At 49.0% G+C, this 12,323-nt stretch overlaps 1 pseudogene; it reads left to right on the top strand.

Annotated features, from left to right (window-relative positions):
- Positions 1-7,813: 7,813 nt before the first annotated feature.
- On the top strand, positions 7,814-9,774 carry LOC149857580 (uncharacterized; annotated as a pseudogene).
- The last annotated feature ends 2,549 nt before the right edge of the window (positions 9,775-12,323 follow it).

Raw genomic sequence — 12,323 nt, 5'->3', positions numbered from 1 at the left:
TGCTGTTTCGCACAGCCCTACTATTTGTATGATGGACTTTAATGTTTTCTTAGGCTTCACCCCAGACCTCCAAATGTGTTTATCCCTCTCCTGTGCCTTGCCCTACAGTTAGATTCCTACTCCCTGATTAGGGACTGTCTATATTTTCCTTATTCATGCAATATGTAGCACTATACAGCAGGGCTCTGCAAAACAGGAGCATTCTGCTTCGACATCCGTTTCGACAGAACAGTATTTCCTTTCGAGTTTTGTTTCATTTTGAAAACACTGATCCATTCCGTCAAAATGGTTTCACTGTTTCAATGCTATTTCAACATTTTAATCGGCCTGGGGAAGGGAACTCAGCTGGACTGGGGAGGGGAGTTCCCCTCCCCAGTGCTGTGATCAGGCTTCAAGAGGCTGGGAACTTGAAGTGATCGGGCTTCAAGCAGCTGGGAACACAGCCTGGGCCAAGCAGCACAGCGCAGCCCCTGGGCTGTACCCCACCCACCTGCCCTGGACTTCAAGCACCTGCACTGGGCTGGGTTTCCAGCTGCTTGAAGCCTGGAGTAGGCAGGCGGATGCAGCCCAGGGGCTGTGCTGCACCCATCTCCACCGAGCTGGGTTCCCAGTGGCTTGCAGCCCTGTGGAACTCATCTCAGTGGCAGGAGGTAGAGTGAAGCCGCAACTCCGCCTGCCTCCTGCCACCAGGTTGAGCTTCATGGGCCTGGTGGAGCCAATTGGAGCACAGCCTGGCATTGGTAGGTAGGAAGAGCCAGCACTGTGCTCCAATCAGCTCCACCAGCCCCAAGGAGTGCAGCTAGGAGGCGAGGACAGCCAGGGCTCCCTGCTGGGCTGAGTCACATGGGGTGCATGGAGCCACTGGGTGTGCAGCCCTGGCTCTCCCCTGCCTTCCACCACCTGGCTGGGCTACTGCTTCGAAACCTGAAAGGTTTCGAAACTTTCAAAACATTTCAACTGGCCTCGTTTCATTTCGAGGCTGTTTCAAAGCCCTCTGTTTCATTTTGATTTCACTGTTTTGAGCTCAAAACAGCGTCTACATTAAATAGCCGGCAGAATTTCACACAGCCCTACTAGAGAGCCCAGACCCCTGTTTTGCTATCCCAGGGTGATGTCCCTGTCTAAGCTCTAATACTTTTATTACATTGTAATATCAGGTAGGCACCTGCACTAGGTGCTATACAAACCTGCAGTGAATGACAGCTTAAAGAGCTGACAGTCTAAAAGGGTGAATGTGTGGGAACACACAAGCAATGAGAGCTCACAGAGGTAGCCCCTGCACATCACCTTCAGCTGCTAATGCACACATTTAACAACTGAAATGAGAGGGATAGAGAGACAGGGATGCTTCATGGACTAGGAGCATGATTTTACTCCCATGTAAATCAATAAAAGCCTTTCCACTGACTCCAGTGAGAGCTGGATCAGCCCCTAAATCAATAACAATCTCAGAGATGCTGTGTGCCCCAGGCAGAAGGCTGTCTAGAATAGCAGACAGGACCCTGGTGCCAATACTGCAAATCTTGTCCCCTCAGAGCCTCATTAGCTGTTATCTCTTTGAATCATGATTGCTCCCCTAGGAAACACTGCAGCCCAAAGACCCTGTTGTGACTTTTGCAGCCTGAGCTACCCTGAGACAAGCCAGAGTAGCTGCTTAGATCATCAGGAAGTAGAAGGTGATCCTGGTACCAGGCTTGAGCTGAAGTAGTGCAGCACTGAAGAAGCATGAGGGGCATTTGGCTGGTGTACCAGGAAAGCAGCTTGTAGCCTTTTCTTCCAAAAGCAAGTTGGCAGGGTGTGTATAAAGTGTAACCCCCAGTCTACATAGCAGCACAGTAAGAAAAGGAGAATAAAAAAATAAATGCCAGCTCTAGCCAGCATTTTTCATCAGGAGATCCCGTGCACTTTACAATGAAGGTCAGTGCCATTATCTCCATTTTGTAGATGACAACACCAAGGCACAGGGATGGGCAGTGGTCTGTCCAAGGCCATTGGCAGACTAGTGGCAGAGCCAGGCACAGAACTCATATTGTCCATACCCCAGGTCAACTGAAGACAAATCAACAACTCAAATGAAGGACACGTGGGGAAGAAACAATGTGAGAAGGCTGTTGTCCAAACAAAGAGAGGTCCTTAGTCACCTTGAGGCCATGGTTCTGCCTGTCTATCTGTAACAGGATAACCTGGAAGACTGCAGCCAAGTAATCAAAAAATGTCAGGAATGTTCTAAGCATTGATGAGCAAAATCCAGGCAATTTCAGTGAAGACCAGGAAGCTGGAGAGGGATTATGGGGAGCATCTGAATAGCAAGGCCAACACCACAGCAATAGCCTATAAATCAGCGTTTCTCAACCCATGGGTTGCGACCCAAAAGTCGGTCACAAAAATAAATGAAAGAGTCGTGAACAAACTTTAAAAATGGATCAACAACCTTTAAAAATGGGCTCTCCTTTAAAGGAGAAAAACATGGGGAAGCATGGCTTTTCCCTTGCAGACTGGCAGAGTTCCAGCCTGCAATGTGTGGGAAACTAAACCCCTCACTGAAGTTTTGGCTCCTGCCACTCACTTCTATACTAAAGCCCAACAGCAAAAATCAAAGGCTCAGGACAAACTGATGGCTTTGCAAATCAGAGATCTCCAAGGTGGCACCATATCACGGTGCCCTGCAGGACCATTTCGCTTGGCCCGACCACACGGTCCCTCTGATATTCCCAACAATGTCTGTCGCTACTGTAAGCAAAAAGGCCATTGGAAGAACAAGTGCCCAAATAAACCCCGGGGGCCCCCACTCTCAGCTAGTGCCACTCCATTTCAGCCAGGTGCCCACCGAGCTCCACCGCCCAGACCAGCTTCTCTCCAGTTCTTCGAAGTTGAAAATCAGTATTAGGACAGCCAAGAAGACCCAGAGACTCTAGCCCCTTTACTTTCTACCTTTTCCAATGCTACGATACCTGTTACTGTGGGAGGACAAACTGTTCCTTTTCTTGTCAACACCAGTGCTGTTTTGTCTATGCTTAGCTCTGGTTTTGTTTCTAAGGTTCCCATTTCTGGTAAAGTAATCACTGCTGTAGGTATGGGGGATCAACCCATTGACCACCCTGTTACACAGCCGCTTTCGTTTACCTTGGGTCCCCTTACTGAGCAACATGCCTTTTTGCTGAGTCCTTGTGCCTCTGTAAATCCATTGGGGCGAGATCTCTTTTGCAAATTGCAGGCAACAGTTCACTGTTCTCCAGATGGGGTCTTCCTCTCCTCACATTACCCCAGACCCAAATTCCTGCCTTGATGATGACACTAATGGAACAGGAACCCAAGCCCAATTCTTCCTCGTTACAACAGGAACTATTGGCTCACCTTCCTGAGTCCTTTTGGCCCCACTCCACAACCAATGTGGGACTTCTCAAGTGTGCCATCCCAGTTTCTATCAAGGTTAAATCAGGAGCATCTCCCCCATCAATCCCGCAATACCCACTATCAGTTGCTGCCTCCAGAGGCATTGCTCCTGCAATACAAGGTCTCCTAGAACAGAGTGTCCTTGTACCTACCTGTTCTTGTTGTAATACCCCAATCCTTCCAGTCCAAAAGAAGGAGAAGCGTACACCTGAGGGATTGCCTGTTTATCATTTTGTTCAAGATTTGCGTGCTATTAACAATTTTGTGATTCCCTTAACAGCTGTGGTACCCAACCCTGCCACTGTACTTTCTCAAATGCCGCTTCTGCTCTTTATTTTTCTGTGGTGGATCTCTGTAATGCTTTTTTTTCTATACCAGTTCACCCTGACTCTCAATATTTATTTGCTTGTACTTACCAGGGCTGGCAATACACCTTCACCCGTCTGCCTCAAGGATTTCGTGACTCACCCACCATACATAGCCAACTTCTCAAGTCTGACCTCGATACAGTCCAGTTGCCTCATGAGTCTGTGCTAGTCCAACACATAGATGATTTGCTTCTCTGTTCAGATACCCTCCCTCATTGCCAAGTTGACTCTGTCGCTCTTTTAGAACAGCTGGCAGCGCGGGGCCACAAAGCCTCCCGCTCCAAGCTCCAATTCTGTTAGACTTCTGTTACCTATCTGGGCTACACTATTTCTCACAGTACCCGTCATCTGTCTCCTGATCATCTTTCTGCTGTTCTTTCCCTTCCACGCCCGCACACTAAATGCCAACTTTGTGGTTTCCTAGGTGCTGCCAACTACTGCCGGCAGTGGATTCCTAATTATTCTGGACCTTCCAGACCTCTCACCCTTCTCACCTGTGACTCTTCCCCGATGCGCTACCCTGGGAAGATGTCCATGTATCTGCCTTCTGTCACCTCAAACAAGCCCTTTCTTCTTCCCCCCGCTCTCGGTTTGCCTGACTAGTCTAAGCCTTTCACTCTCTTCTGCCATGAACACCAGGGCACTGCCTCTGGTGTCTTGACTCAGCCCTTCGGACCCTCCCCGCACCGTCCTATTGCTTACTATAGTGCCTCCCTTGACCCAGTCGCTTCTGGGTTTCCTGCTTGTCTCCGCACTGTTGCTGCTGCTGCTCTGCTGGTTTCTAAAACCGACAACCTCGTCCTTGGGCACCCCCTTACTCTTGCTGTCCCGTACGCTGTCCTCACCCTCCTCCAGCGTGGGACTCAGCACTTGTCCCCTGGCCGTCTAACCCGCTACGAGGTGGTTCTCCTGGCTGCAGACCATGTGACCCTTGTCCGCTGTGATCCCCTCAATCCTGCCTCTCTTCTTCCTTCACCCTCAGATGGCCAGCCCCATGACTGCACTCAGCTTGTGGACTTTGTTTCTCTTCTCCGTCCTGATCTTTCCGATACCCCTCTGACTAACCCTGACCTCATTTTCTACGTTGATGGCTCCTGTTTTCGAGATAATCACGGTATTCTCCAACCTGGCTACGCTGTCTGTTCCGATCATACTGTTATTGAATCTGCTCCACTTTCTGTTACTAGTGCTCAAGCTGCTGAACTCGTTGCTCTCACTCATGCCTGTTACCTTGCTGCTGAACAATCTGCTAATATCTATACAGACTCTCGCTATGCCTTTGGTGTCTGCCATTCTTTTGGACAGATCTGGAAACAGCGAGGTTTTCTTACTTCTGCTGGGACTCCCATCTCTCACCATCGCCTTATTACTGCTCTCCTGGATGCTATTCTCCTTCCCTCCACCCTTGCTGTTCTAGGAGCTGAGGATGGCAACCCAAGTAAAAGACAATAAGAAATTGGTTTTTAGATATATAGGGAGTAAAAGGAAGGCCCAGGGAGGAATAGGACCTCTGCTAAATGGGCAGAAACAATTGGTGACGGACAGAGGGGACAAGGCTGAACTCCTCAACGAGTTCTTCGCCTCAGTGTTCCTAAGCGAGAGGCATAACAAGTCTCTCACTGGGAGTGTAGGGAGGCAGCAGCAAGGCACCAGACTTCCATGCGTGGACCCTGAGGTGGTGCAGGGTCACTTGGAAGAACTGGATGCCTTTAAGTCGGCAGGCCCGGATGAGCTCCATCCGAGGGTACTGAAGGCACTGGCCGACATCATTGCAGAGCCACTGGCGGGAATATTTGAATGCTCGTGGCGCACGGGTCAAGTCCCGGAGGACTGGAAAAGGGCCAATGTGGTTCCCATTTTCAAGAAGGGGAGGAAGGAGGACCCAGGCAACTATAGGCCAGTTAGTCTCACCTCCATCCTTGGCAAAGTCTTTGAAAAAATTATCAAGGCTCACATTTGTGAGAGCCCGGCAGGACAAATTATGCTGAGGGGAAACGAGCATGGGTTCGTGGCAGGCAGATCGTGCCTGACCAATCTAGTCTCTTTTTATGACCAGGTTACAAAACGCCTCGACGCAGGAGGAGGGGTGGATGTTGTATACTTGGATTTCAGGAAGGCCTTTGATACGGTATCCCACCCCATACTGGTGAACAAGTTAAGGGGCTGTGACTTGGATGACTGCACAGTCCGGTGGGTGGAGAATTGGCTGGAGGGTCGCACCCAGAGAGTCATGGTGGATGGGTCAGTTTCGACCTGGAGGGGTGTGGGCAGTGGGGTCCCGCAGGGCTCAGTGCTTGGACCGATACTCTTTAATGTCTTCATCAGCGACTTGGATGAGGGAGTGAAATGTACTCTGTCCAAGTTTGCAGATGACACTAAGCTATGGGGCGAAGTGGACACGCCGGAGGGCAGGGAGCAGCTGCAAGCAGACCTGGACAGGTTAGACAAGTGGGCAGAAAACAACAGAATGCAGTTCAACAAGGAGAAATGCAAAGTGCTGCATCTAGGGAGGAAAAATGTCCAGCACACCTACAGCCTAGGAAATGACCTGCTGGGTGGCACAGAAGTGGAAAGGGATCTTGGAGTCCTAGTGGACTCCAAGACGAACATGAGTCGGCAGTGTGACGAAACCATCAGAAAAGCCAATGGCACTTTATCGTGCATCAGCAGATGCATGACAAATAGGTCCAAGGAGGTGATACTTCCCCTATATCGGGCGCTGGTCAGACCGCAGCTGGAGTACTGCGTGCAATTCTGGGCGCCGCACTTCACAAAGGATGCGGATAATCTGGAGAGGGTCCAGAGAAGGGCCACTCGTATGGTTAAGGGCCTGCAGGCCAAGCCCTACGAGGAGAGACTAGAGAAACTGGACCTTTTCAGCCTCCGCAAGAGAAGGTTGAGAGGCGACCTGGTGGCTGCCTATAAGTTCATCAGGGGGGCACAGAAGGGAATTGGTGAGTATTTTTTCACCAAGGCGCCCCCGGGGGTTACAAGAAATAATGGCCACAAGCTAGAAGAGAGCAGATTTAGATTGGATATTAGGAGGAACTTCTTCACAGTTCGAGTGGCCAAGGTCTGGAACGGGCTCCCCAGGGAGGTGGTGCTCTCCCCTACCCTGGGGGTCTTCAAGCGAAGGCTAGATGTGTATCTAGCTGGGGTAATGTAGGCCCAGCACTCTTTCCTGCTTATGCAGGGGGTCGGACTCGATGATCTATTGAGGTCCCTTCCGACCCTAGCATCTATGAATCTATGGTGCAAAGCCACACTGCCACTGATGATCCTGTGTCTCTGGGAAATGATAGGGTGGACGCCGCGGCCAAGACTGCCGCCCTGTCAGAACGCTTGGCTCCGGTCCTTCAGGCTGCTCTCTACCTTGCTTCCTCTGTCTTCCCTGACCTTTCTTTTCTCCAGGATGCCACCCCAGATGCCGAAAAAGATGCCTGGATCACTGCAGGTTGCTCTCTCCACTCCGACTCCTTGTGGCGGCACCCATCTGGTCGCCTTGTAGCCCCCAGGGCCCCGCTGTCCCTCTTGGTTCATATGGCCCACTCAGCAGCCCATTCGGCCAAAGGGGGGGTGGTAGCTGAAGTTGACCGCCACTGGTATGCCCCAGGTTTTTCCGCCGTGGCTGCCCATTTTTGTCGCCAGTGCCCGCGACACAGTCCTGGCTGACCACCCCGCTGGCCACATGCTTTCCACAGACCTTTAGGTCTTTACCTCTTTTCCCATCTCCAGATGGACTTAATTGAGTGGCCCAAGTCAGGACCCTGGAAGTACATGTTGGTCATTGTCTGTCTTTTTAGCGGCTGGCCTGAGGCATACTCTTGCCGATGGGCTGATGCCCTCACTGTGGCCAAAAAGCTTCAAATCATCCTCAGAGTGGGGGTAAAGTGGAACAGAAAAACTTTGACATTAAGCTTCGCCTAGCGAAAACTTGTGAGCAAACTGGTCTAAAGCGGCCAGAGGCCCTTCCATTGGTACTTTTCCAAATCTGAAATTCTGTTCAGAGGTCCTCAGGCCTGACCCCTTTTGAGATTGTTATGGGTTGACCCATGAGGGGACTCGCTGCACCTCCACCCCAACACCTGACTCACCTCCATGATTCTTTATTAACCTACTGCCAAGGGCTCACTGAGGCCCTCAAGGTTATCTCATTGCAGGTTAAAGCCACAGCACAACATCAGTCTCTAGATGGTGACTCTGTTGTCAATCCGGTCCAACCAGGAGATTGGGTCCTGATTAAGGTCCACCAGAGGAAGGACTGCCTGCAGCTTTGGTGGAAGGGGCCTTTCCAGGTCCTGCTAACCACCTCAACTGCTGTGAAAGTTCCTGAGGTTTCTGCTTGGGTCCATACCTCCAACTGCAAGAAGGTAACTGCCCTGACGGAGTGGAAGGATTCCCTCACCAGCAATACCTCCATGAAGATCCAGAGGGTTCCCTGTGAGTGAAGATCAGACAATGAAATCTTGAAGAGGTTCCTTGTGAGTGAAGATCAGACAACGAAATCTCAAAAAATAGCCTGCATGTCTAGCCAAGTTTTACTTGAGACTATGAACTTTTGTTCTGTGTTGAATTGCGTTTAGTAATTTAATATGAATCACACTAACCCTTGGGAAGTTGTGGATAATTACGTAGATTTAGAAACTCCCCAGGGGGTAGCGCTGTTTTGTATTCTTGTGGTCAGCATTTTATTGATGGTAGTGTGCTGGAGGCCAAAGTTTTAGTCAAGGTAGCCCTCCAAAGTTGTAAGTGATAGCAGCATTTGGGACCCCACTCGAGTAGGCCCTGAAACGTTGCCCTTTCTTTTATTCTGCTTCATACTAAGAGTTCTAGTCGGGGCATGGGAGGACAACAGTATTATGTTCCTGGGGCAGAGCATTGCTAGTGCAGGCAACCTTATGAACTGCTGGGTATGCATACATGGGCCTACACACCCAGCCAGAGGAATCCCAGTGCTTGAGGTACCAATTCCCCTTGAGGATTGGGGAAACAGTACCAATACTAGCTTTGTCAGATTTTCCTCCCACTCTAATAGAATGCAGCAGTCGATCCAATCCCTGAATGGTGGAAAAAGACTTGAGATAGTTGGAGACCATCCTCTAGACTTGACACAGCCCTCTGTTATAGGTCCAATGGGAGTGGTAGGATAGGTGAAGCTGGTTACTCAGTGGGGCACCACCTCAAATGCCGAGTAACCTTTGATTATTGCTCCCATAATACATCTGGGATTCTGCTGGGAAACACATCCTTTCAGTGTACCAACGGGTCTCTCACTATCCATAAAACCCTGAAATTTACTCATAGTCTGGTAATGAATGGGTACAAATTTTACATGTTGTTAGGTTCTACTTCCTGTAACCAATCAATATCTCGGTACAGGTTGGTGGGGAGTGCCCCTTCCTATACCTTACAGGCCAATCGGAAGTGCCAAATTGGGAGCACAACCTGTAGGGACCTCAGCACTATAGCTGCTCCAGGCTTGTTCTGGCTATGTGGGAATGATGCCCACAAGATTTTGCCCTGGCATTGGGTCAGCACCTGTACCCTGGGGAGAATCATCCTGGAGTCTGATTTACACCCAAGCCTCTCTTGACATGAGGTGTCAAATCTCCCACCTGGTTTGCCCAGACATAGGCGAGCTGGTGAAAACCCACTGGTTCGCTGACCCACCAGATTCCATCAATTTACCAGGGCATTTCTCCCTTGGTTGGGGGTAGCTGAATTAGAAAGAACCATTGTAAACATTTCAGGAGTTATGGAGGATTTTTTTAATGCCAGCATCGATGCTTTAGGAGCTCTTAATGATGAAATCACTCAGATAGGGCAGGTGGCTACCAAAAACCATATGGCTTTGGATTATCTCCTAGCCGCCCAAGAAGGGGTATGTACGGTTGTGAACCATACTTGCTGTGCCTGGATCAATCAGCACCAACGAGTGGAAAAGGACCTCCGCACCATAAGAAGGCAGTTGCAGGTGATCCATGCAATTGCAGAGGAGAAACCCTTTCTTTGATGGGAGTAGGGGGATGGCTGAAATCCCTGCTAAAATTGTGTATTCTGAGTTTATTATGGATTTTTGCCATTTTCATTATTATCCTAATGTTTCTGTGTTACTTACACTGTTGTTTATCAAAAACTGCCCAGAGTGTTTCTAGGCTCTCTAAGACCGAGCTGCAGATGATGGTGCTCAGGGAGGTGGCCTATGAGTGCAAATGACAAGAAAATGTCAAAGGCTTTATGAATATAGAGGTGTAAGCACAAGCGCTTACAAGGGGGGAATGATGAGGAATGGAAAAGTACTGAAAGGAGTGTATACGTGTTGGGACAGGGTGGGAGATGTTGGTGAAAGCCGAGCGGGAACAACACGGTGGCCTTCAGGATAAGCTTATCAGGAGACAGCTTGAGAAAATGCGCCTTGTTCAGCAAGACACCAGGATGAGTCGCTGTCAGACTGCCAAAAATATGTTACGGGGCGGGTTGATCTGTATGTGACTTACCAGTATATAAAGAAGTCTGTGCTTTGCTTTTGTTGAGAACTAGCTGCCCCTTGCTTTTCTCCGTGGCAAAATAAAGTGCTTCTGACAGCCAAACAGTGATCCTGTCTGAATTTCCATATCAGGGGCCACCTATCCCCCACCACACCCTCACTTCCTACCCCACACACAGGAGGCTGGGATGTGGAGGCAGGGGCAGTGGATTGGGAGTAGAGGGGCACTGGGTCAGGACAGGCCATCAATGTTTACAAATGAGTCCTGGTACAAAAAAGGTTGAGAACTACTGCTATAGATCACTCAATTGTTTGATGAAACCCATTAACACCACCCACCACAGCAACCCCCTTAGCTCATCTCTGCTCTCCCTTCCAATACAAGATAGGTGCCCTGTATGACTCAGCACCAGGCAGAAAGAGGATGGAAGGAGAAGTGGGTAGCCTGGAGGTAGGGGGGATTTTAATCAAGCTTAACCTCAGCTCAAGTATCATTTCAATGAAGCCTTGGCAGCACAGGCATTAGCACTGGTTCCCCACCTAAGAAGTGCCCAGGCTCCCAGACAGGCTTGTATAACCTGTGTTGAAGGGGCCTGGGCTCAGCAGGTTAAAGCTAGCATAGGTAGACCTGCTCATGCTGCAGTCATACCTCCAGCTGTACCACATCCTTCCCCCCCCCACCCTCCACCCCCCCACACACACAGAGGCAGCAGACTAGCCTGCTTTAGACTACAGCTCTATTGCCACTCTGATGGGCAACATACTGGAAAACTGGAATTTTACAGCTTCTACTTTCAGGCACCCCAGTACTAAATTAACTATAATGTGCATCCTCCTCTACCTGATGCAGCATAGGAACACCATTTGTTAGCACTGCTCTCCTCCAAAGTGAGAAGCACACTGGGTGCTGGTAGAAATCCAAGTGAGTGAGTTCAGGGCAGAGGCAAACTTTTGAGCTGTTCATTACATCTTCTAGACCATGAGCCATTAAAACAAACCAATTAAAACATGGGAACAGCAAATACCTATGCAGGATCAGTATTAAACTGGTACTAACTTTAGTGATGTTGCCTTACCAACAAGGAATTCTATCCTCCTAAACATGTTGGCTACAAAGGACCAACTCTGAGGATCATCATAAATTTTAGTTTATTGGATGGGATGTGAAGTTACTAATAAAATCATAAATGTAAACTTTGAGTTATGAGTGGTATTGGTCACCTTAACGTGTGCATGCGCATGCACACACACACTCTCACTCATTCAAACCCATGTCATTTAAACCATGTACTGTAGTGTATAATAGCTGCTGTAGTGATTGCACGAGCACTGGTGTCAGTATATCTACCTATCCGAGGCCCTGGAGTCTGCTGTCGATGGTCAGCTTCCTTCAAGGCAATGTCTTTTCCAGAAGGTTGCCTGCTTGTCCTTCTGTCTCCGTAGGTCAGGTACTGGATGAGAGGGCACCACTGAGGGTCATGCTTCACTGCCTTTTATCCCTTTCTGGCAGACTTGCGTGATCCCCCAGCATCATCTTGGCTGCCCAACCCAGAGGTTGCAGTCCCACATGGGTTTTGAGTAGTACATGACAGCTGTTAGTCACAGGGATCTCTGCTTGCTGTTACCTGAATTTTCAGGAGTCCACCCTTGACTTATTGACTTACTGGCCATATTGTCATGGGTTACAGGGATAGTCAATAAGGTGGGTGCTCAGTTCCAGGATTCAGTTCCTTGGCTTGATTAGCCTAAAATGGCTTGTATAGTAGAGTTTTGTAATGCTAAGTTCCTTTGGCTAGGCTGTTATCATTTAATTACCTACTGATCACCATACACTTGCATTCACTCAAGGGACCATCCAATATAGAAGATGTTATCATTTTACAATTACAATTTCAATGCAGTTTTTAACAATTGTCCAGGGTGCAAATTCATTCTACAGGGCATACACACCTTACGGGTTTAGAAGTATAAAATATAAAATACAAAATGCCATGATAAAGATGAGACAAATGAAATATAAAAATGCACTGTTAGAAATATATAAAAATGCAATGCGAGATAGTGAGGATCAAAGG

Source organism: Crocodylus siamensis, chromosome 9, assembly GCF_052110815.1.
Source record: "Crocodylus siamensis isolate JL-2025a chromosome 9, ASM5211081v1, whole genome shotgun sequence".
NCBI lineage: Eukaryota > Metazoa > Chordata > Crocodylia > Crocodylidae > Crocodylus > Crocodylus siamensis.
Note: the sequence above shows the minus strand (reverse complement) of the source record. Positions and strands in the feature narration are given on the sequence as shown.